A 22389-nucleotide genomic window follows, 5' to 3' on the forward strand; every position below is an offset into this window, starting at 1 on the left:
ATTATCACTTTCCTACAGTATGTATTTTACCAAAGCCTTCCCGCTATACTATTATCGCCCTTCTACTATTCCAGTATCGCCTAATATATTCTAATATTGTTTTCATACTATTCTAATATAGCCTTCCTACTATTTTAATATCGTCTCTCTACCATCTAAATATCGCATTCCTACTATACACATCCTAACACTTTTATTGTTTGATGCTTGTACGATGGTCGACGGGTATGAAAATACAAAATATGACCATATATTGATGTAGCCTCTTAGTAGAAATAAACAATGGGATCAGAATAGAATGTAACACGTTTCATATAATTTTCTATTTCATTTTTAAAACAGTCTCACAGATGATTTTATTTATATCTTTATTGACCATTAAGATGGAATCTAAATCTATCGATTATCTTCATAGTATTTTCAAACTGATATAGTTAAAAAATAAACGTTACAATTGATATGTAAAATTTGTAAGAAAATGGCTTAATATTTAACTAATACATTTTATGAATATGGACTAAGATTTTCATTATAATGCTCTGTTGTGGTATTTTTTGAAAATATTTTTCGAACATACTAAGTCTATTACCTTCTTATCAGAAAGTATAGATAGTAATGATAAAACGTTTTATTAAACTTATAGCAACTTATAATATGTATGTATGATTACATTAAATGTTTTAACTGTTTAAAGTTTCAAAAATCATTAATTACACATACGAAACACGGGTTATTAATTGATAATTACATTTAATACCAGAGTTAATTGGTAACCAACATTAACTGTTATTTGATACAGGTGTAGGGGACTGTTAATGTAGTTAATAGAAACTACTGCTTAACAATAGTATATCAATTATGTGCAATGAATAGATTCTTCACTATTTTATGATATAACGCACATTCGTATACCCTTGTGAATACAACTGTTAATTTGTCAAAAGACAATTATTTACTCTCTCTTTACGTTTTCCCCAGAATCCAAATAATGATTTATTGCTTCTTTGTGACACACAAATGGCAATAAAGTACTTAAACAAGAAATATAAATGCAAATGCCGATGGTAGAACCATAAAATGTTCCGAAGTGTAAACGAAAGGAGCATCACGGATCATGCAATATGGTGTTTTTTATTTTCCTTCAAGTGAATTTTCATTTTTTGACATTACACCCATCATAATATTTGAACTAAATTGTTCAGAACAAGTATAGGCTCGAGAGAGAGAGAGAGAGAGAGAGAGAGAGGGAGAGAGAGAGAGAGAGAGGGAACTGATCTTGAAAAGTATACAATTTGCCCATTGGCTGCTACTCTTTTTCCGCGGAGAACATCAAACTTCTTCGTCAATACACTTCAAAAAATTGTATGTCAAACAGATAATCATATTAAAGATAGGCAGTACTCCATGGCACAAAAATTTTAGTAATTGTGTTTATTATACATATTATTTAAAACTTTACAGCATTTGATAATTTTGCCGGTTGCACGTGTATCAGATCAATATGTTTTGCATTACTATAATCACCTGATGAGCGGTGAACTCTGTACGTTATAATTTTTAAAACATAATGTTCTCTACGACAATGACCACGAATAGTCAAGTGTTGTTTTTTTGCAGTACATAATTTGTATACCAAAAACACACAGTAACCTATGTAGCGTGTCTTTCCTATCTCTTCGTAGCACTTTTGGTATCAGTTATTTGACTTTAGCCTTAAAATGCAATGCTATAACCATATGCCTATGGCAGGTCCAAAGCAACCATGCAAGTAAAAAGCATGTCTGCAAGTACATACAAATTGTAATGTATAAAAACCAAGTTTGACATTTTAAAATAAGCTTAAGAAAGAACAATTTCAGTCGCAGTTTACAAAGAGCAATATGTCTGATGTAACAGATGGCTTTCAGTTACGATGTATCTTGATTTACCTATCTATATTTACTCTGGTAGCTTTTGTTATTTCTAGTTTTTGATTCATTGGTTTTCATTTCAGGAAAAGCCTTCCCGGCTAATCATCGAATCGTTTAGAAAGATTGTCATTTTCATCCAAAGTCAAAAGACATGGCATTAATAAAGTGATGTTGAGCAGATCCTATGACGTAATGTCTGGACGAAATCATATTGAGTGGAGTAACACTAGAGCGCTGCATTCACTTTTCTGATATCCTATAAGCCTTAGATAGCCTAAAATGAATTGATTTGTAAAACTTTAAGACAACCTGCTTCCTTATTTATTTCATTTTTTTGTTAAGAATACTTTCGTTTAGTACCAGGCAGTGTTTGTTTATTAAACGCTAGTATATTTAGATCTTGTCCAAATAACCAAACTAATATAGACGTACATAAATGTTCAAATTTAAAATAAAATGCATTTATATAAGACAACACATTTCATTACTTTTTAAATGTTTAGATATATTCTATTTAACTTTTTGCATTTCAACGGATACTTTACAAGTTATATTTGCATTCAACTAGAAGGTCACAAATCCAAACATGCATTTTTTATTTTATTTTATTTTTAATTAACAGTTGTTAAATTGTTCGTATTTTTTGCCAACGAAATGGTATAACATCATTCTGTTAATCTATCATAATAGATTGTTTTTAATAGTCGATATTTTATTGCAATGGAAATGATGTTTACATTACAACTAAAGGAGAATATACATCTGCTACTTAACTTACTCAATTTAAATAAACATATTACTTTTTAAAAATATTCCTTTTGTATAGTCTACGGATTTATTCATCCCATCAAAGGCTCACATACAAAAAGTTTAATTTAAGTTAACCCTCCCTTACTTTTGCCTTGTAATAAAATTCAGATACTGAAATATCTGTTGCGTGTAATACCCCGTCAATTAGCATATGTGACATTTATTGCAGTGATATGTTTCTTTTTCCACCGTTGAAACCATGTTTATTGCTTCCGAATATCGGCACTGTTCGACACATCCGATATCGTGTAAATACCGTACTCCTGTAAAACAATGTTCAAGTTTCGTATATGTCAAGCTGTTTAGTCACTGTTTTAAGAAGTAGGAAATAATCTGTACTTTCTCCATATTGTTGTACGTATTACTAGTAGTTATTCCCTGTGTTATACACACTTTGTTAATGTTAAATGACTCGTTATATGGCAGTCAATGGTTCAATGGTATATTTTACTGGGCTGAAGTCTAATATTGCAGAAAAATATGAAACTTTTTTTCTGATATCATGTAATAAATCACTTACTAAATTGATTGTCGGACAATAGTCAAGACTACTGGGCATTTTATTTTGACAAAGTTGGATAACCAGGTAGACAGTCTTTGTTGCTCTGGAATTATGGCAATCGAATTATTCAAAAGTGAGAAATTGACAACTAGTCAGCTCAATAATTGGATTATTTGAAAATTCAACAGATAATTGCCTTGACAGTATGCAACTACTTTTCCAATTCATTTTATCCAGACATATTGCATTTACAAATCTCCGTAACATCATTTTTATTTGCATTCTTATTTTATCCGAGACAAGATGACAATTTGTTAGAAGATTCTAGAAATTTTTTTATGATAGATCGCGAAGATATTTCCAAAACGAGAATGCGATATTAAGTAACGAAAGTAATAATAAATTAACAATCATATAAACATAAACACATTCAAATCCCGACAAAATGTGATAGGATGTCACTTTGATTATTTTTTCATCCACGACTTTTTCTTGGTAAATTTGTATTGTTTTCTTTTGAACGTAGAAAATTTGATGAGAGAGACCGTATATATTGCCAATATATCAGCAGTTCGAGAAATAAGAAGCGTAATTAAGCTTTGGTTAAGACCCTCGGGGTCAATGGTCTTTTTGAATGCTTACGTGTCACGAAAAGTACGCTTGTCAATTAAATATGTATTGAGAACGTTCAGGACTTCTTGTATTTCCATGACGTTTCACTTTGCGGTCTTCATGTCATACTGCGGTGATTCAGGCGATTGAAATACGTACAAACATAATCAGTCACCCAAGAAGTTGCACTGTATCGCAAAAATGTAGCATCCTTAAATTTGTTTAATCATTCATGAAAATTGAATAAAGACGGAGCAGTATAAGGGACCACAATACTTAACCGGCCGATCCGATAAATAAACAAAATCAGATAAGAAAACCGATGTAATTTATCAGATATATTCGGATAATCCTTTTCTTTAGTCGCAAACTTCAGTATAAAATGCATGTTTATATTACGTTGAAGTACATGAAGCACATGAACAACTAATTGTTATTATTTAATTATTTTTTATGATAATTAGACAGACGTTAATTTTGAAAACCGACATACATAAGGAAACCAACATTTAAAAATAATCTTAGTGATTTATTTATTTTAAGTGGAGTGCTGGTATATCTAAACAGTCGCATAAATGCAAGGCTTGTGGCAGATTTTACAATACTGATATCTATATATTTTTGACGATGGTTCAAGCTTAGTTTTCCTTTTTAACAATTGCAACTACTTTCCAAGCTCTTAACGGTGCTTTTGCACTAGGAAGGTCATACAAAATCTCTATTTAAAAAAACGTTTGTTCCAAAGACAAATCTGTCTAGCACCATATTCTTTGCAGAAGACTATATCAATTATTCATTCAAACATCTTCCATAGGGAAGTAGATATAAAAATAATGTTAAAATCACTCTTTATTGAATTTTTGACCACATGGCCTTTATCAAAACATGAAAAGTCATCGATACAGCTACGTAACATCCATTATATAATACTTGTTTTGTCTCAATGACCTGACGTCATTTCCTGTAAACAAGAGGTCAAACGACGTAACGTCACTTCCCGTATTATTTCACATGTGTCTGTCTCTCAATTTATAATTATGTGTTATATTTAACATTACAACCATGTGAAAATTTTGTTGCAAGCTTCCTTATCCATTTCTCCTTTACTATCTGTCTCTAAAGGCGGCCTTCGTTGTATAACTTTTGCAGTACTACCACCTGCAAGTCCCTTTCAGTATGACCTACAAAATGGCGATTGATAGGCTTGTCAACATGCTGTCTGATATCACGTAAATGTTCATTTATTCTTTCTTTCAGACTCCTCTCAGCTTCCCCTATAAAGGAGAGGTAGCTGACACCACAAAGAGACACACATACCAGACAGTAACACATACCAGTTGTAGTGATACCAATCTAGTGTATGGATTACTATGCAAACCATGCAATAAAACAGTGTACGTTGGGGAAACTGAGAGGAGTCTGTTTCGATAAAGGCCAGGTGGCCGGAAATTCAATGAAGAGTGATTTTTAACATGAATTGCTATATCAATTAGTTTCTCCTCGTTTAACTGCCACCAGGAACCGTAAATACCAGAAGAAGGTTGTCATAGAGAAATTTATTACGGTACCAAGTTATTAATCGGTTGTTGAAAAGTGAAATCGAAGATCGTGATCATGGATGTCATGCTGACTATTACCCGATTGTCGAATATGAACAGGTAAATCACTAAGTTTCTTGTAGCATATGTATTCTAAATGATTAAATGTGTCAAATTCACGTATTTGATACATGTTTTGAAAACTGAAGCCAGTAAATTGTTGTCAATTGCTTTCTTCCTATGAAATAAGCTGATGATTTTGGTTTTTATTTCTTTACACACTGCAGGTACAATCCCGTTCATAGATAGATGAGCAAATAATCGAGAGACTAAATCTGATGTAATAAGGGATCCTCTTACATACAATGTCTCGTTTGTAAACGGTAGTTATAAGATATGTCCAGGAGGCTCCTTAAACGATGTAGTGTATAAGCCTACTTCTGCTAGTAAATGCTTAAGTGTAACAGAGATATTTTGTCTACTTATTGAAACGTTAAGATACCGGTAGTCCTATACCATTCACACTTCACCATTAAGATTGTCCTTCTTACCAGAACTGTTTAGAAAATTAATATTTTTGCAAGTCAATCACTTCAAATGTATGAAATATGTACTCAGTTATGTTAATGTAAATAAGAGACAAAATCATTAAAACTGTACATGAGGTACAAATTTAGACATAATTCGCGATTTAAATAGTTTCCATTCTGGTATGAAATACATTGGTTGGGTCCAAAGTACTCGTAGAGGCAGAATGCCTGCAGAACTGTCAAACAAGCATCGGCAATTTAAACTAAAACAGAAAAAGTGGAAACCCACATGTCGCACAACATGACAAAAATGAAAATACTGCAGGTTCGTTTTGATTATGGGCAATTTTGGTGTAAAACATACTACAGTTCATGCCTTCTAAATTGAATCCTATCAACTCAAAAGTGATGTTAATTATATACCCATAGGATTCCCCACTAACAATACATATAAAAACTAACAATATTTAATTAAAAGAATGTCGAACTTACATTATCTATAATCATTTCTTATCGCGTCCATTGCCATAACGCAGGTCTGCGACACATGTCAGTGAAAACGAGCATTATCAACCAATAATTGTTGTCATTTATAGCGGGATCAAAGACAGAAAAAGATAATTGATATAGTAACCACCGCTAAAGCACAAAAGAATTATCGAAACTGTTTGATCGGAAATGCTTTACGATGAGAAGTTATCACTCGTTAACATTTTTTAAAAAAAAAAAATGTAGTCCGGTCCTCCTAAAACAGGCGTTTTGTAAAAGTGTTTCTTCAAGAACATTAAGTACAAGAACAACGTAACTACAAGGCTAGAACGTTGGAGACGCTTATAAAATGATGGATAATATCAACATTATACACAAGACTTTAAGAATATATAACACCAGTTTCTTTTCACTATTCTCAGTGCAAATATACAATACATTCTATACTATGCGAAAATTAAGATTCTATATTGTGTTCATCCAGCTTTAAACGATTTTCACGCTACATGTATAATTATGAAAGATATATAAAGAATATTAGGTTACTGTCTAACTAATCTAAATTTATTAAGTGAGTCGAAGAAAATATAGAAGTTGAGGCTGTATCCGAGACTTTTATTTTTTCGTAGACGAGCTTCATAAATTTAAATTTATAAGACAGTAACCTAATTTCTATTTATCCTTCCTTCTGATCTAAAATCATTTTAAAATAAAATTCAAAATTTACCACCAACTAGATCCGAGTCTGTGTGCCTTGCATAGAAATTTGAAAATTAATACGCACTCCAAATTACATACATGCTGCACTGAAATAGGTCTTTAAAATTCCAAATATAATGACATAAAGCGAAAAAAAACCCAAAGACTAACCTTGTTTTGTTTTGTACCCGACATCTTTGTTCTGCTGAATATGAATGAATAATTTTAATTTGCTGCAAAGTGAAGTTGTATCCGAAAGTCAGTTGCAAGTCGGATACCCATTCTCACCAAGCAAACGTTTGACGTGACTTAAACACACGCGACAGAAAAAATAGACAAACGTTTCCTCGTTGATTTTATTCAATAACATTCCATTCCAGATGCAATATATTCCTTGATTTAAGTGCAGAAAGCTAAAATTATGAACAAACGCTATAGATGTGTCATTTTCTGTTTTCTCCGAGCGGTTCCGTTATAAAAACTTTTTATGGTAATTGCAAATACGGTATGCATACGCTATACATTAGTGACATGGTATCACGTACCTAATAAAAGCGCGTTTATAAAAATAATTGCATAAATGTATGTCTTTTAGCAGTTATTCTCAAAAACAAGATGGCGTCATTTAAAAAAAATCAAAAAAGTAGTTCGGCAAGCTCACTGACATGATAAAGCAAAACTTACCAAACCCCTTAATTTTTGCCTTTATTTTGAACGAAGATAGGATAAAATACTTGTTTCATTATTTGTTCCATGTTTTGTTTTATAAAGAAAATAAGTGCATAAAGTGCATAAACAACTGGCCAGACCAAGGAAAGGATGGTAAATTGTGATAAATTGTAGATCTATTTATTTAACCCAAACTATCAGGTAAATGATAAGGTCATCAATTCTTTTGCAACTTATAAATAATGGTGACATATTCTAACTAGTAAGACGTTGATGTAGAGATTTAAACTTAATTTGCAAGAATGATCAAAGGACAAGGAAATTGATATATATCTGTTTGTCTTCACTGTATCTTTTGATAAGACAGTGCAATGTATTAAAAGATAAATACTGTTAAGATTGTGTTACTTGCAATTTTAATTCAAACTAAACAAATAAACATAATTGTTTTTCGACGATTTTTATTTCATATTAAGCAGAATAGTAGTATTAGGTTATTTAACATCCTTCTGTACAATACGGAGATATATTTGGACGACTACCCAGCTGAGAAAACCATATTGGACGAGCCGCTAGGCGAGTCCAGTATGGTTTTCCAAGCTGGGTACGAGTCCAAATATATCTCGCATTGTACAGTTCAATGTTAAATAACCTTTTTATTCTATATCTATTTTATTCTAGTTTAAATTAAAAATAATTCACTGAATATTTATTTCTGCCTTCCTGATTTCAAGATGCATAATCAAGCTCTGTACATAGAGCGCCTACTTCACCCGAATTACATTCGGAACATTTTCACGCGTTTCGGGCTTTATCGTATGTTTAACATGGGACATTTTGAACTGTCCAAATACAGAAAAATATAGGAATTTTGTACGCACGTGCGTCCAATCAGGTAATATATTGTACAGTCACGTGTTGCAAATGAACTTTCACGATTGGATAAATAAAATAGATATAGAATAATATTAGTTTATTTAACGTTGTTCTGTACAATACGGAAATATATTTGGACTCATACCCAGCTTCAGAAAACCATATTGGACTTGTTTAGCGGCTCGTCCAGTATGGTTTTCCCAGCTGGGTACGAGTCCAAATATATCTCGTATTGTACAGTACAATGTTAAATAACCACTTTTTTATTCTATATCTATTTTATTTTAGTTAAAATTAGAAATGATTCACTGAATATTGTAGTTCTACCTTTTCTGATTTCAAGACGCATGATCAAACTCTGTACATAGAGCGCCTACTTCACCTGATTTACATTCGGAACATTTTCACGACTTCGGGCTTTATCGTATGTTTAATATGGGACTGTTGAACCGTCCAAATACGTAAAAAATACAGGGTTTTTTTTTGTACGCACGTGAGTCCAATACGGTATATATTGTACGGTCACGTGTTGCAAATAAACGTTCATGACTGGATAAATAAAATAGATAGAGAATAATGTTGTATATTTCAAATTGTATTGCAGGTATAGGGAATTATCCTGTTTGATAGAATGTGCAATTCTATATCTTTGTTTAATACGTTTAATGGGTTGTTTATATTGCAAATCATACCAAGCTTGTGGGTTTCTTCAATAATTTCTTTTGAATTTTTTGGTACTACTGAAATTAAAACTTTTGACACTTTAAAACAAAGTGTCATCGGAGACTGAAAGTCCCTCTGTCACACTTACCCCAAAAGGAAAAAAAGAAAGCATGAATTAACCATTTCTTATTTTGTCATACAGAAATGTCTCTGCAATTGCTCTTTTGCGTGCCTTAGCGCTAAAACTAGATTATGTGACATTTAAAACTACGCTTCACTGCTGTTGAGGTAGAACAGAAGAAGTGCTAAAATATACTACACCAACACGATAACTGGGTCTAAAACAACGAACATACAGAACTGCAGTCATAACGTATGAAAAGAGCAGACCAAAAGCACGTTGCAAAATATAAAACTGCTTTTTATTGAGAAGCGAGCGCAGAAATGAGTGGAAAAGTTAGGAGAAATATGTCCTTCGTCTTGAAATATTTCAATTTCTCATCAAAATATTTGACGTGTTATCATAGAAGGACCGTTTCATTGAGATTACTGAGAGCATAAATCATGTGTATCTGTCTTAAAGACTTTAAGTAAAATAAGATATACAGTAAACTCATGATTGTAAAAACTCACAATTTAATACTACATCAAAATGGTTTGAAACTTCTTTTATTTGTTAAAGAATTTACTTGACCCATTAAATGTTTTATTTGAGAGTTGTATGTAAGCTTAAACAAAGAATTTTTACTAGTAATTGGATGAAATAAATGCGCCAGAATAAAAAGGATGCTGTGATATACATAATTTTTCAATATGCAAGATACTAACTTTGCCAAATAAATACATTTTTGTCTCTCCCTTAGTGGAAAATAACATTGAGGTTTCATTTATCCCTCTATGTGTCAGTCTTTTCAGTCACGAAATGCCGCCAGTGTTTCTTTTTCTAAACTGCTGGTCGAAAATAAATAAAACGTAACAGCTTGTTAGGCATGTCATCATCATGTTTGATGTCGGATGACAATTCGATGTTTCTATATCAAAACATCGGCATCACTGTTTCTGTTCGATATTTGCTAGAACTTTATTTGTAAGTGCTTTTGGGTTTTGTATGTTTCTAGTGTACTTTCAATCTTAAAACTGTATCTCATTACTTCCAAACTGATGTCAACAACAGATGATAAAATAGTCCGGCATGCAATGTACATAAATTCCAAATTTTATATATGAAAACCTGCAACAGGATTCATTTGCAGTTTCATAATTTAAAGTTTGGATAAAACGTTGGTATTTCAAATCGCACTGCAATAAAAGAATTTTTATCAATAACATTTAAGAGTTGCCAAGTTGGTACTTCAGTGTTTGACAAGACGGCAAACGTGAAATAAGAGATACTGGGGTTTCAATACCTGAGCATGTAGTAAATCACTTTACATAATATACAACCGCCAAGCAAACAAGCTGACAGAATAATTCTTGAAATAAAAACATCCCAAGTGTGGTTCAAAACCCGGAACAGTGATAAGTAATTGGTCCGAAGTAATAAGATTTTAACTCTCGGCCACTGAAGCCTCTCCAAAAGAAGTGAAACAAATTCTTCTATCATTTTGCAAAACTGAAAGTCATACATGACAAAAGTGCATGTTTCATAATGTTTATTAGTAAAGAAATAGCTGACTTGCATCAATCAACGTCTTACTGGCTACATTCAGTCTGGAGATTTCTTTCGTTTCGTGCTAAAGTCAGAATATATCACCATAATTATACGTCTTATTGAATCATGTGAGAAATATGATGACTTGCACATGAACCTGATTCTATGAGTCGAAATTGAACCTAATATTCATGTAAAATGAATTTATGATGATCCATTCCTTTAGAAATTAGATATGTCTACAATTTATAGTCCTTAATTATGATTATAATGGACTGTTGTCTAAAATATTCATTCGTAAATTAGCAAAGAGCTTCAGAGTGTAAATAATGACACAAAAATAATTAACAGTCGTATTTAATGGGAAACGTTAAAAAGCTACATGTTCTATAATTGGTGAAGTGAAAGAAGTGTGAAGTATGAATTTAAACAAAAAGTACGTTTTAGCTACTCCGGTCTAAGTATACTGTAGAGGAGTATATAGTTAAAGTTTGCAAATATGCAAAAGGTAATTCTACAAAGGATCAATTTACTAAATTACAAAAGGATTTTATTTTTACGGAAGTGTACATTAGTAACTTTTGAATGCTTTAGTTTCGTTCATCAGCACCAAACCATTTTGATGAAAAGTTAATTTTTAGTTACTTTTTCGATTGTTTTACAACGATTCGGAACCTGGGCGAATCATTTTAGATTTCCTATCATTTGTATTCCAGCAATATGTTGTGTGTTTCTAAAATGCAGAACATTATAAAATCGTTTTAAACTTCAGGATATACTAAGAAAATTTCTCAGTCGGGGCGTTAAATTCTTCATTTTAGGAAGCTGACTTACGGAAGGTCGGCTGTTCTAACCAGGTTCCCGCTCATGATGAAATAATGCACGAAGGAAGACCCCAGGTGCCTCTTCGTGCACCATTTCATCACGCGCGACACCTGGGTAGAACCACCGTCCTTCTGTAAGCCAGCAGGTTAGCTTCCTTAACGCCCCAAGTGAGGTTCGAGCCTACATCGATGAGGGGTAAGACCTTAACGACTCAGCCATGGAGGCCTAGGCTAACGACGTAATGTTATTACTGCAAGTTTATCAGATGTACAGAATACCTTAAACTACAATTCATATTTCATATAGATTTAACAGTTCAGCTTTGCCCTTAATTTGCAAACTTCGATTCTATTTTCTAAAGTGCTTTACTAGCTCTTGAATACACGGATATCTATAGTCCTTAATTTTATACGACTACCAGACATAAAAACGACTCGATAGCCAGCCAAAAATATCTATTTCATACATGACGCATTCATCTTAATTTCCTTGTCATATGACATGGCTTACACACGCAAAGAGCTCGTTCGAAGGAGCCTCCTTGACATATCTAACAACTGTTGCTGTCCCGTGAGACATTAGATAGGAGGTATCTTTCCTAAATCTGATTTTGTCATTCAAGACATTCTTACTTATCCATCTTTGAATATCAACATCGATTTAGGATTTAGACTTTTGTTATGATTCGCTTATTCTATATTTTCATAGGGAGATGGTTATAAAAATGTTTAGGTTCAGCATACTGTGTATTAAAGTTGCATAGATACATTTTTGACTTTAATGTAGTCATATTACAAACATATGAATCGTATAAACATAATCTAGTTTGCTTTAAATTTGTCAAAACCTAATGCACTTCTGTTTTAAAGACGGTACATTCATATTTCACATAGTTTGATTCAAGAACGCTTTGTATAATTATATTCTTTCTTACTTTTATCGATATAGCTGATAGCATCCACAGACTGTAACTTTTTTCACTGCAATTCAAATTCCTGATTTAAAACTTCATCTGTGTCTTCCTTTGGCTTGAATACAGTTAAAATGAAAAAGTGAATTTACTGCTTTCGTGTGTTTTGTTTTCAAGTTATTTTACAATTGTTTTCAAACTGATGAATGGATTTCACTGTTTTTTTTTTATTTCGTGAGGACGTGCATAAATATCAAATCATTTTTCGGCATTGTACAGCTACAATAGACTGACAATAAACTTCTTTTTAAAATATTATTTTAAAATTTATTTCATATTAAGGGTATTTTTAGGATACCGATCTTCTATTATAAATGCCCGCTAGGCATTCAATATATCTGCGTATGAATTGATTGAGTTATATTTATCTGTAAAATAACAAACCAAGTCTTGTGATACAAACACTTCTGGCGTGACAATGTAAACAAGTAATCGATTCTTCGTAATGGTAATTTCTGATACGGAAATCTACTTTAATCATGAAATAAGTGGCAGCAATTCAGAGCTCGTTAGTAACAACAGTTTCGGGAAACACTTAATCGTCTAACAATTATTAGATTCTTGTGCTGCCTTTTATCATCTATGTCTTCTTTCCGTCTGCATATCGCACTGATCTTATGTAAATATACATCTACGTGACTAGAATTTCGAAGAATGATCTGGACTTCTTTGTGGCTTATTTTGTAAATAATTATGACCGGCAAAAACTTTAAATAATTTAAACGACAAATGTATGAACCCAAACCACTTAAGGTCACAATTATCAAGTTGTGATGGTATCAGTACAGTCGTGCTTGTTTCCCGTCGCAAAAAACAAAGCCTGATAGAAGGATAAAACAATACAGAACTTACGACAGAAGATCGGTATCCTAATAAGACCGTCAGTAACGTTTGATAAGTGTGTTATGGCCTACGGTAATATATCGATAAAACAAGTTTCCGTACAATGAGCACATATTTCAAATACAGTTCATACACATACATACACTCAGTTCCAAAAGAAAGTGTGCACTTAGTTTTCTGTTATTTTTTCTCGGTTATTTTTATGAAAACTTATAATGTTTGGTACCAAAATTTAAATCAGTTCGTAAACAAATTGGTGTGCATTTTAGATTTTGAGTTATACATGAGAGTAAGTGTATGAAAAAATGAAACAAAAACGTCGGGGAATTTTTTGAAATATTTAAACTTAAAAAGTGCACACTTTCTTTTGGAACTGAGTATATTATACTCGTTTCAGATTTTAGATATATTTCGGGGGCCTTTTGAATATGGTTTAAAACTTAAAGTTAAACTTGTTTACATTCAAGTTACTACCTATTTTTTTTTCTAAGTCATTTCTTCCTTTTATGAACAGTCAATTAAATGAGTTTTTGTTTACATATTAATGACATGTAGGCAAAAGTTTTACATGTAGAACGTTTAGTATGGATGAACTGTATATGATTACAGGATTATTGACCGTGTTGTTTTGATAACAGAAACACCTTACTAACAGGTAAGTTATTGAAAAATAAGTATTCGACATTATGTGTTTGCGAACGATTTAATTGGTAATACATACGTGTAATGATCACTATGAATATCGACATATCGACAATTCGTTTTTAATTACCTTCAGCGTGTTGGGGACAAGCGACCAGTGCAGACCAAGATCAACCTGCATGTTGGTGCAGGCTGGTCATGGTCTGCTATGTTCGCTGTTCAGTGAGTAAATTTTCAGTCAACATCCCTTTGCATGATAAGTGGTAATGCCCAAATTGAATGATGGACTAGTCCATTTTAGAAATTAAGCAGGGTAAGGGTTAAGGATACAAATCTAAGTCAGCAACTTTAAAGGAGGTTTTAAGAAAGTAAATTGAATGAAAATATGAAAAAGTCTTAAATATATACAGGATAATGAGCTGAATGTGTACTGACATTAAATGATATTGAAAGATTATATAAATGCTGATAATTCATTTGAAGCTCATGCTTGCTGACAATTTTCGAAATGGTTACAATCAATTAAGTTTTGTCTCCTTTGATCGCGGTATCAATGATCCCAATTATTGTTTGTTCATGCTCATTTTCAACAGTAAATGAAGACTGATATGTATCATACAGCCAGTTAATGACACTTTCATGTGAAATGAATAGTAGATAAAATGGGTAGAAAGGATGACTTGACGTATTTTGTTGATTGAGTATTGGAATAGATAAAAGAGAGTCTGACTGATATGAAAAACTTCAGTAAATCATGGTTTTGTAATTCTTATCACACTTTTATACGTAAAAGAAAACTATTGAATCTGCGATTTTTCTCTTGCATTTGTCCCTCGTTAACGTTGTTTTGACTGAGCATATTTTACATGCTTTCGGAATAATTATTTTCTAAGATGATCAGATTTTACAGTAACGTCGGTTTCAAGACTTTTCTAAATATATTGTAACTTTTGGGTCAAGTAATTGAGTCGAACTAACTGGCCATTTCTATAATTCAATAAATAGCCCTCAAAATCTCTATCACGCCTAACACGTTTTCTTATTCCCTTGTCATATGACATAGCAGAACACCCACATAGCTTGTTTCCTTGAGCCTCCTTGACACATGTGGCAACTGTTACCTTCCCATGAGACACTGGATTTAAGGGGAATCGTTCCAAAATTAGATTATGTCACGCAGGAGATTGGAATTCTTATCCATCTTTGAATACCAACATCAGTCTGAGATTTAGATATTTCTGAAACAACACAAATAGTGCATATCTGTATAGCAAGAAGGAAAAATTTGTTTTACTTAAGATTTCAGCAAGTCTGCGAACACCAGAGAGATGATTTGTATATTAAAAAAAACTAACTGTTTACTAACGCTTCCGTTTGCCATATTTGACAACAGAGCGTTCATATCCGAATATATATACTTCATTTTAAATGGTGAGGCCCTAGCAAAGGCAGCAGGGCGTGCTCTAGGGAGCATTATATAAAGCATAAATAACCAGCTATAAGACTTAGGTTTTCAGTCATACAGGAAACTATGCAATCATTCTTGTGTTGTCTGAATGTGTAACACCAAGCATTACGCTACTTTCTCCGGGTTCACACCCATACTTGCACTTAACGGAGACTCTGGTTGGTTATCAAGCATTTATAGAAGATGCGGTAACACACTACGTTATTGGAATCGCTTGGTCAACATGGAAAGTGATAAACTAACTAAACATGTACTCAACTACGAACATGGTGTGAACAAGAATACTTGGTGTAGGGATTTTAAGCAAATTATGGATAACATAGAACTAACAAATATCGTTAATACCAAATCAGCGGTTAACGTTTTACCTGCCAAGGACTTAATCAGGGATTACTATGCATTGAAACAAATGCCAAGATGTGAGGATTATGTAATAGTGAACCTTACAAAACACGAACGGTCAGTTCTTAGTCACTTTCGGTGTGGTATTTTACCACTAAGACTGGAGACTGGGTGGTATACTGGGGAAGCCCCAGGCGCACGACTTTGTAGATTGTGTTCTAGTGGTGCCGTAGAAGATGAATCTCATTTCTTATTACACTGTGAACTTTATAAAAACACAAGACTCAACATTTTAGGAACCGTTATCCCGAGTAACTTATTCAATGATGTGGACATTAATGGAAAACTGAAATATTTGTTAAATTCATACCTTATAAAAACGGCTAAGTACCTGCCAAAAGGCTTACCTGTGCAGACGAACCGTTATGTATTCATGACTAATGACCATGGTAGTCAAAATTTAATCTTTGATATTGGTCATGTTTGAAATTCTGTATATTTTTTTTAGTATAACCATTTTATACATATATATCCATCTGTCTTATCATTTCATCGTAATAACATTATTTATATTTATTGTCTATACGATGTTATAATCTACTCTCTTCCTGTAGGTGAAATATTGGCCCACTGGGCCGGGTGCTATTTGTTATTCATATTAATATGTTATTTTGTTGTACAAGGATATGCACATGTCACTATGATAATAATATTAACTTAATTACTTTCTTATACGCAAAAGGGGAGTTCTTGCTCTGATTTTGGTGTTTGGTATTATTTAGTCAATCCAATATTCTTTTATGATAGAATTCCGCTTTAGCCATTGCACTTGGGCATTAGTGGTGTTGCGTTTTTCATTACCCCTTATGAAGACACTCGGGTAAAGCTAGTCGCCTATTACTTTCCTTGTTTATTGTCTATCCTTCCAAAGATTTTATCATTCGTGTTCTTTCTATGCATGTCCGGCAATAAAAGCTTAACCATAGGAGGGTACAAGAATATCTATTAAGGCGTTCTGAGTTCATTAACCAAGCGTTATTGCTGGCGGAGTAATTGACGAACAATTTGTTTAATTTGTTTATTTCCGTCGTCCGCATTTGCAACTGTCTGTTACTAGTTTACTTCAATATAACGCTAGCAAGCTGATGATGTTTGTATACTACAGAGCGTGTAGTATTCACCATTTCTTTAATTCTGCTTATATTCGTGAATAATGCCCTTCGCAAATTCACTTTATTCGCGAAAAATGCCCTTCACAATATTAACGAATAATGCCCTTCGCGAATTTACAATATTCGTTAATAATGCCCTTTGCGAATTCACAATATTCGTTAATAATGTCCTTCGTGAATTCACAATATTCGCTAATAATTGCCCTTCGCGAATTCACAATATTCGCGAATAATGCCCTTCGCGAATTTACAACATTCGCTATAAATGCCCTTCCTGAATTCAAAATATCAGCTGAAAATGCCCTTCGTGAATTCTCAATATTCGCCAATAATGCCCTTCGGTAATTCGCAATATTCGCTAATATTGCCCTTCGGGAATTCGCAATATTCGCTAATAATGCCCTTCGGGAATTCACAAAATTTCGCTAATTTTGCCCCTTGCGAATTCACAATATTCGCTAATAATGTCCTCCGCGAATTCACCTTATTCGCTTATAAATGCCCTTCGAGAATTCACAATATTCGCGAATAATGCCCTTCGCGAATTCACAATATTTGCTTATAATGCCCTTCGCGAATTCACAATATTCGCTAATAATGTCCTCCGCGAATTCACAATATTCGCTAATAATGCCCTTCGCGAATTCACAATATCCGCTTATAATGCCCTTCGCGAATTCACAATATTCGCTAATTATGCCCCTCAGGATTTTACAATATTCGCTAATAATGCCCTTCGCGAATTCACAATATTTGTTATTAATGCCCTTTGCGAATTCACAATATTCGCTAACAGTGCCCTTTGGGAATTCACAATATTCGCTTATAACGCCCTTTGGAAATTCACAATATTCGCTTATAATGCCCTTTGCGAATTCAAAATATTGGCTAATAAAGCCCTTCGCAAAATCACAATATTCCTTTATAATGCCCTTTGGGAATTCACAGTATTCGCGAATTATGCTCTATCACGAATTCACAATATTCGCTAATAATGCCTTCCGCAAATTCACAATATTCGTGAATAATGCCCTCCGTGAATTCACAATAGTCGTGAATATTTAAATGCATCGTACTATAAAATATAAACACTCACAGCTCGCGGACTCATTACATAGCCATAAGGCTGATAACCATGTAATAGCAAAATAAGTCATACTCGAAAATTCCCCGCTCTACAGTATGACCGAATTATTAAACTAAAAAGACACAAATAAACATACATGCTTGTTAACGGTCATGGTGACTATTTTAATAAATCTGAATGGAATCGTATGTGATCGCGGAAAGATTTTTGGTTTATTAGTTTATGATCTTGTATGAAATATAAACTAAAACAGTCAAGGGAGAATTTGAAAGATGAAATTATAATTTTATTTACATTTAATTCAATAAAGTTGATATTATACACAAAAACGGGGTGATCTATTACCTGCAGTTATTTTTACAGGAAACGGAACTATCCTTTCTCTATTGCAAAAACCAAACTAATGCTCTGTCAGTCGAAATTATGTTCTTTGTGTAATAATGCCATTAAGAAAAGACAATAAACTGTTACAAACGATTGTATGTGTCAAACAGAAATGGCATGGTATAAGCATTTTTACATAAGAGTCAGTCTTTATCAATGGCATTGCATGATCTGGAAGCCTAAAGTTTGGAAATCGATTTTTATGAAACTCTTTTACATTTTCAAGTGTTCGTATTTTCCACCAGTAATTGATTGAGCAGTCTAAAAGCAACAATCTTATTTTAGTAAAATGTTTTGAAAGCTGCGTATTTCCATATCTATTTACAATAATATAATTGTACGCCGCATGCGCTGATAATAATCTTACCCAAACATCAAATATAACAGATCAGACCCACATACCCCGAGCGGACAAATAAAATAAACACTCGTTACCTTTAATCTGAGTTGGAGCAACAACAAGGTTGATACGGAACATTAAAATATTTGAAATAATAAGATTTCTAAGGCATATAGTTATTGTCACATATTATCATATGTATATTTTATACTTTAGAATGAACTTTACAACTAAAATTACATCAAGTTAACAACATAAGCATAAAATTGTTATACTTTAAAGGAAACTTACTATTTTCCACTCAATGTGTTAACATGAAAAATTCTTAGTAATTACGTCAATAAGTAAACTAAGTTTATTTAATGAAGTTTAATCATGGTTGAGCATCCAGATTAAAAACATCATTTTTTTTTATATTTTTATAAAAATGTCTTATTAAATACGAATTTATTACGGTCCAAGATATTTCTTATTACATTTAAACGTAAATAAATATATAGGTACACACTTAGATCCGTTAAAGCGAAACCAATCAAACCATATCAGTCACAGTTTTATCCATTTTTAAACTGTTCATGACAGGTATTGAAATGTACGACCCTACTTGCCTTCCTAAACGCCGGTATAAGCAAATGAAAATTTAAATGGAGTCCATGGTTTGTCTCAAAGGACTGGAAATCATAACCAACACGAATTACAAGTAATACATTATACATCCATTATCAAAATGAGTATCTCTATAAACAGACACTAATTCGCTTCGTCCATTGCTTTTTCTTGACGGTAGTATAAGACTTATCATAACGTGTCAAAAGGAGTAAACAACAATAAAACTACATACTTTGAATGATTTATATCTTTTCATATTAAGATTTGAAAAAATAGCACATGTTTGCAAAGTGTGTTTTCTGTTCTGACCCTTGTCGTATTTGCTCATTTCTACATGTAAATGATTAATGTGGCTCAAATATAGTGGAATTTCATAGAAGCGGACATTTCAATATAGAACATGATTATGCGTTGAGTCAATCCGCACGATAACATTAAAACAAACATCTTTAGTGAGTACTGGTAAAATTATGAATAAAATACAATTTGAATTAGTCAAAAATTTATCTTGGCGCCACACTATAACATTCTGTATTGTATTGCATTATAAAATGGTACATGCAGAAACGATAATCTTGGAAGATTGGGATTTAAAATATAATGCGACAGATCTAATGGGTTGCATGACAAAATGCATTGTGAATTTTAAACATATAAAATATCTACAAACAGAGGAGCAAATTTGCTTTTAGCTTTTATTTATATACATTATAAAATAACTAATTATCTCATATTCTGTTGTAAAAGTACAACCAGTCATGCACTTGTTATGCAAATACTGTTTCAAACTTTTCTGATGCACATTTCCTCCCATTTAACTACTATTTATTTTAGTTCAGATAAATACTGCACTATTTAGATTTATTTCAACCGGCTTGTGTAATAATGAGAGCCTGCCGTTATTGACGCTTAACTATTTGGATATCTCACGGCTTTTATCTAAAGAATAGATTCAGTCTGTCATACAATCAGTCTGGTAATACTTTGCTTGACTGTGTTCTATGGTTCGAAATGATCTCTTTTCGTAGATTTTCTGTTATAAACTATCACTACAGCAGACTTTAAAAGCCCCCAGTGGCGGTCATAAAAGGTATTCCAGCTACTGGAATTCAGTGCTGAAGTATTCCATTCTCCTTTGGAATCATACATTTTATTCAATGTATCATCGTTAAAGCCGATGATAGAAAGCCCAGCGTTTTCTTTAAACGTTTCACTACTTCTCTTAGACAGACCCAATCAAACATATCAATTGACTTGGTTGTGTTAAATGTTTCAAAAAGACGTTCCTATTTATTTTATTGATTGTAGTTCAATGTTTTTCAGATATTCATTACACGTTCCATAGTAGATACAAACAGGAATACAGATACGTATGTCCTCGGTTATAAAAAAAAAAGGAGATAGTAGCTCATTCATCATAGTTATGGGAATTTAGACACCCATCGTAAAATGCATGATCAACTGCGTATTTGGTCATTACAAAACTAATACTAACAACTACCCGTCAGTATCGTTACATCAGTAGTATGTTACAAAATGTACTAGTATGTTCTCTCGTGGATACTAATCTTTTTGGTAGTAACATACACGTCAGAACTAAGAACAAGCAGGGCGTTGGACGTCATGAACTAAGAATAACACATCATTTTAATGCACTTTATTAGTTCATAAGATTAGAATGAAATCAAACATTGTAGTTGGTCAAAAGACAACATGAAGTAGCCATTCTAAATTTCTACAGTTCTAAATATTTGTTCTCTGTTCGAAGTTTCGTATGTCATTTTAGTTACATGTGTATCTAAGATGTTCCGATCCCAGAAATCCTGGAGGTACGCAGGTCAAATCCCACTGTAGAAATACATAGTTTTTCTGACACGTATGAACGAAAGGTTGCCGGTTATTTCCGCACTGCACGTAGAGACGGGGGTTGCAGTAATGCGGAAAGAGTGATTGTACCATGCTTCCGTGCCGGTGACAAGGATTGTAAGCTGCGGGTAACGCGCAAATTAGGTTCGCTTGGTCCCATAAAGAACCCGATAAGCTTTCCTCTACCCAAGCATTGCCCAGTGTGTCGCAACGAATATATTTTGTGAAGCTGTTAGGGTACGGAAAGGTAAAGTTTCCTGTAAGATATATAGAGTTTAGATTTTAGCACTTAAACTTAACATATCGTACATGAAACATATTGAAACTAATGATCAATATTATTTTACAAAAACGTGTAATCTTGATACTTTAGTAAAATCAAATAATTACATCATCAGTTAAAAAGATATAAAAAAAAAATCATCTTACCTGCGATGATAATTTCTTTGGAACAAGGATTAGTAAAACCGTCTTTAAATAACTGACATGATGCTGAAAACCTTTGCAAAGGCGGAGCACAAGAAGAACAACCAGCATGGAAAACGTGAGAGACACATTAAAATGTAAAATAGATGATCAAGTCGTGATAAAACTGAAGAACATCAAGGAAAGTACAACAAATATTTTGCAGTTTAGAGACATGGGTAAAAATAAATATAACATAGTTGAAATTACGAGATATACCTCATTTGGTGGGCAATTTGCTGAGTATGTCTTTCCTGACGCATCACATAGTAAGAATTTGTGGTGTGAGGCGGGGTGAGGAAACTTTGTAATCCCGGCTTGGATTGTACTTTCATTACACGGCTTTGAAAGTTCCATTGTTCTGAAAGCATTATGAAACAGTATTGAGGGAAATCACAAATCATATCAAAAGAAAGTCTGATTGCAA

General features: G+C 32.9%; 1 long non-coding RNA gene across 1 annotated transcript; it reads right to left on the reverse strand.

Moving 5' to 3' along the window:
• Window positions 1–21276: 21276 nt before the first annotated feature.
• LOC128548485 (uncharacterized) lies at window positions 21277–22376 on the reverse strand. Its single transcript, XR_008367100.1, has 2 exons — window positions 21927–22376; window positions 21277–21754 (listed from the first exon to the last, which is right to left on the reverse strand). It is a non-coding gene; the product is annotated as an uncharacterized LOC128548485 (long non-coding RNA).
• Window positions 22377–22389: the final 13 nt, after the last annotated feature.

This window comes from Mercenaria mercenaria, chromosome 2 (assembly GCF_021730395.1).
Source record: "Mercenaria mercenaria strain notata chromosome 2, MADL_Memer_1, whole genome shotgun sequence".
NCBI classification, from domain to species: domain Eukaryota; kingdom Metazoa; phylum Mollusca; class Bivalvia; order Venerida; family Veneridae; genus Mercenaria; species Mercenaria mercenaria.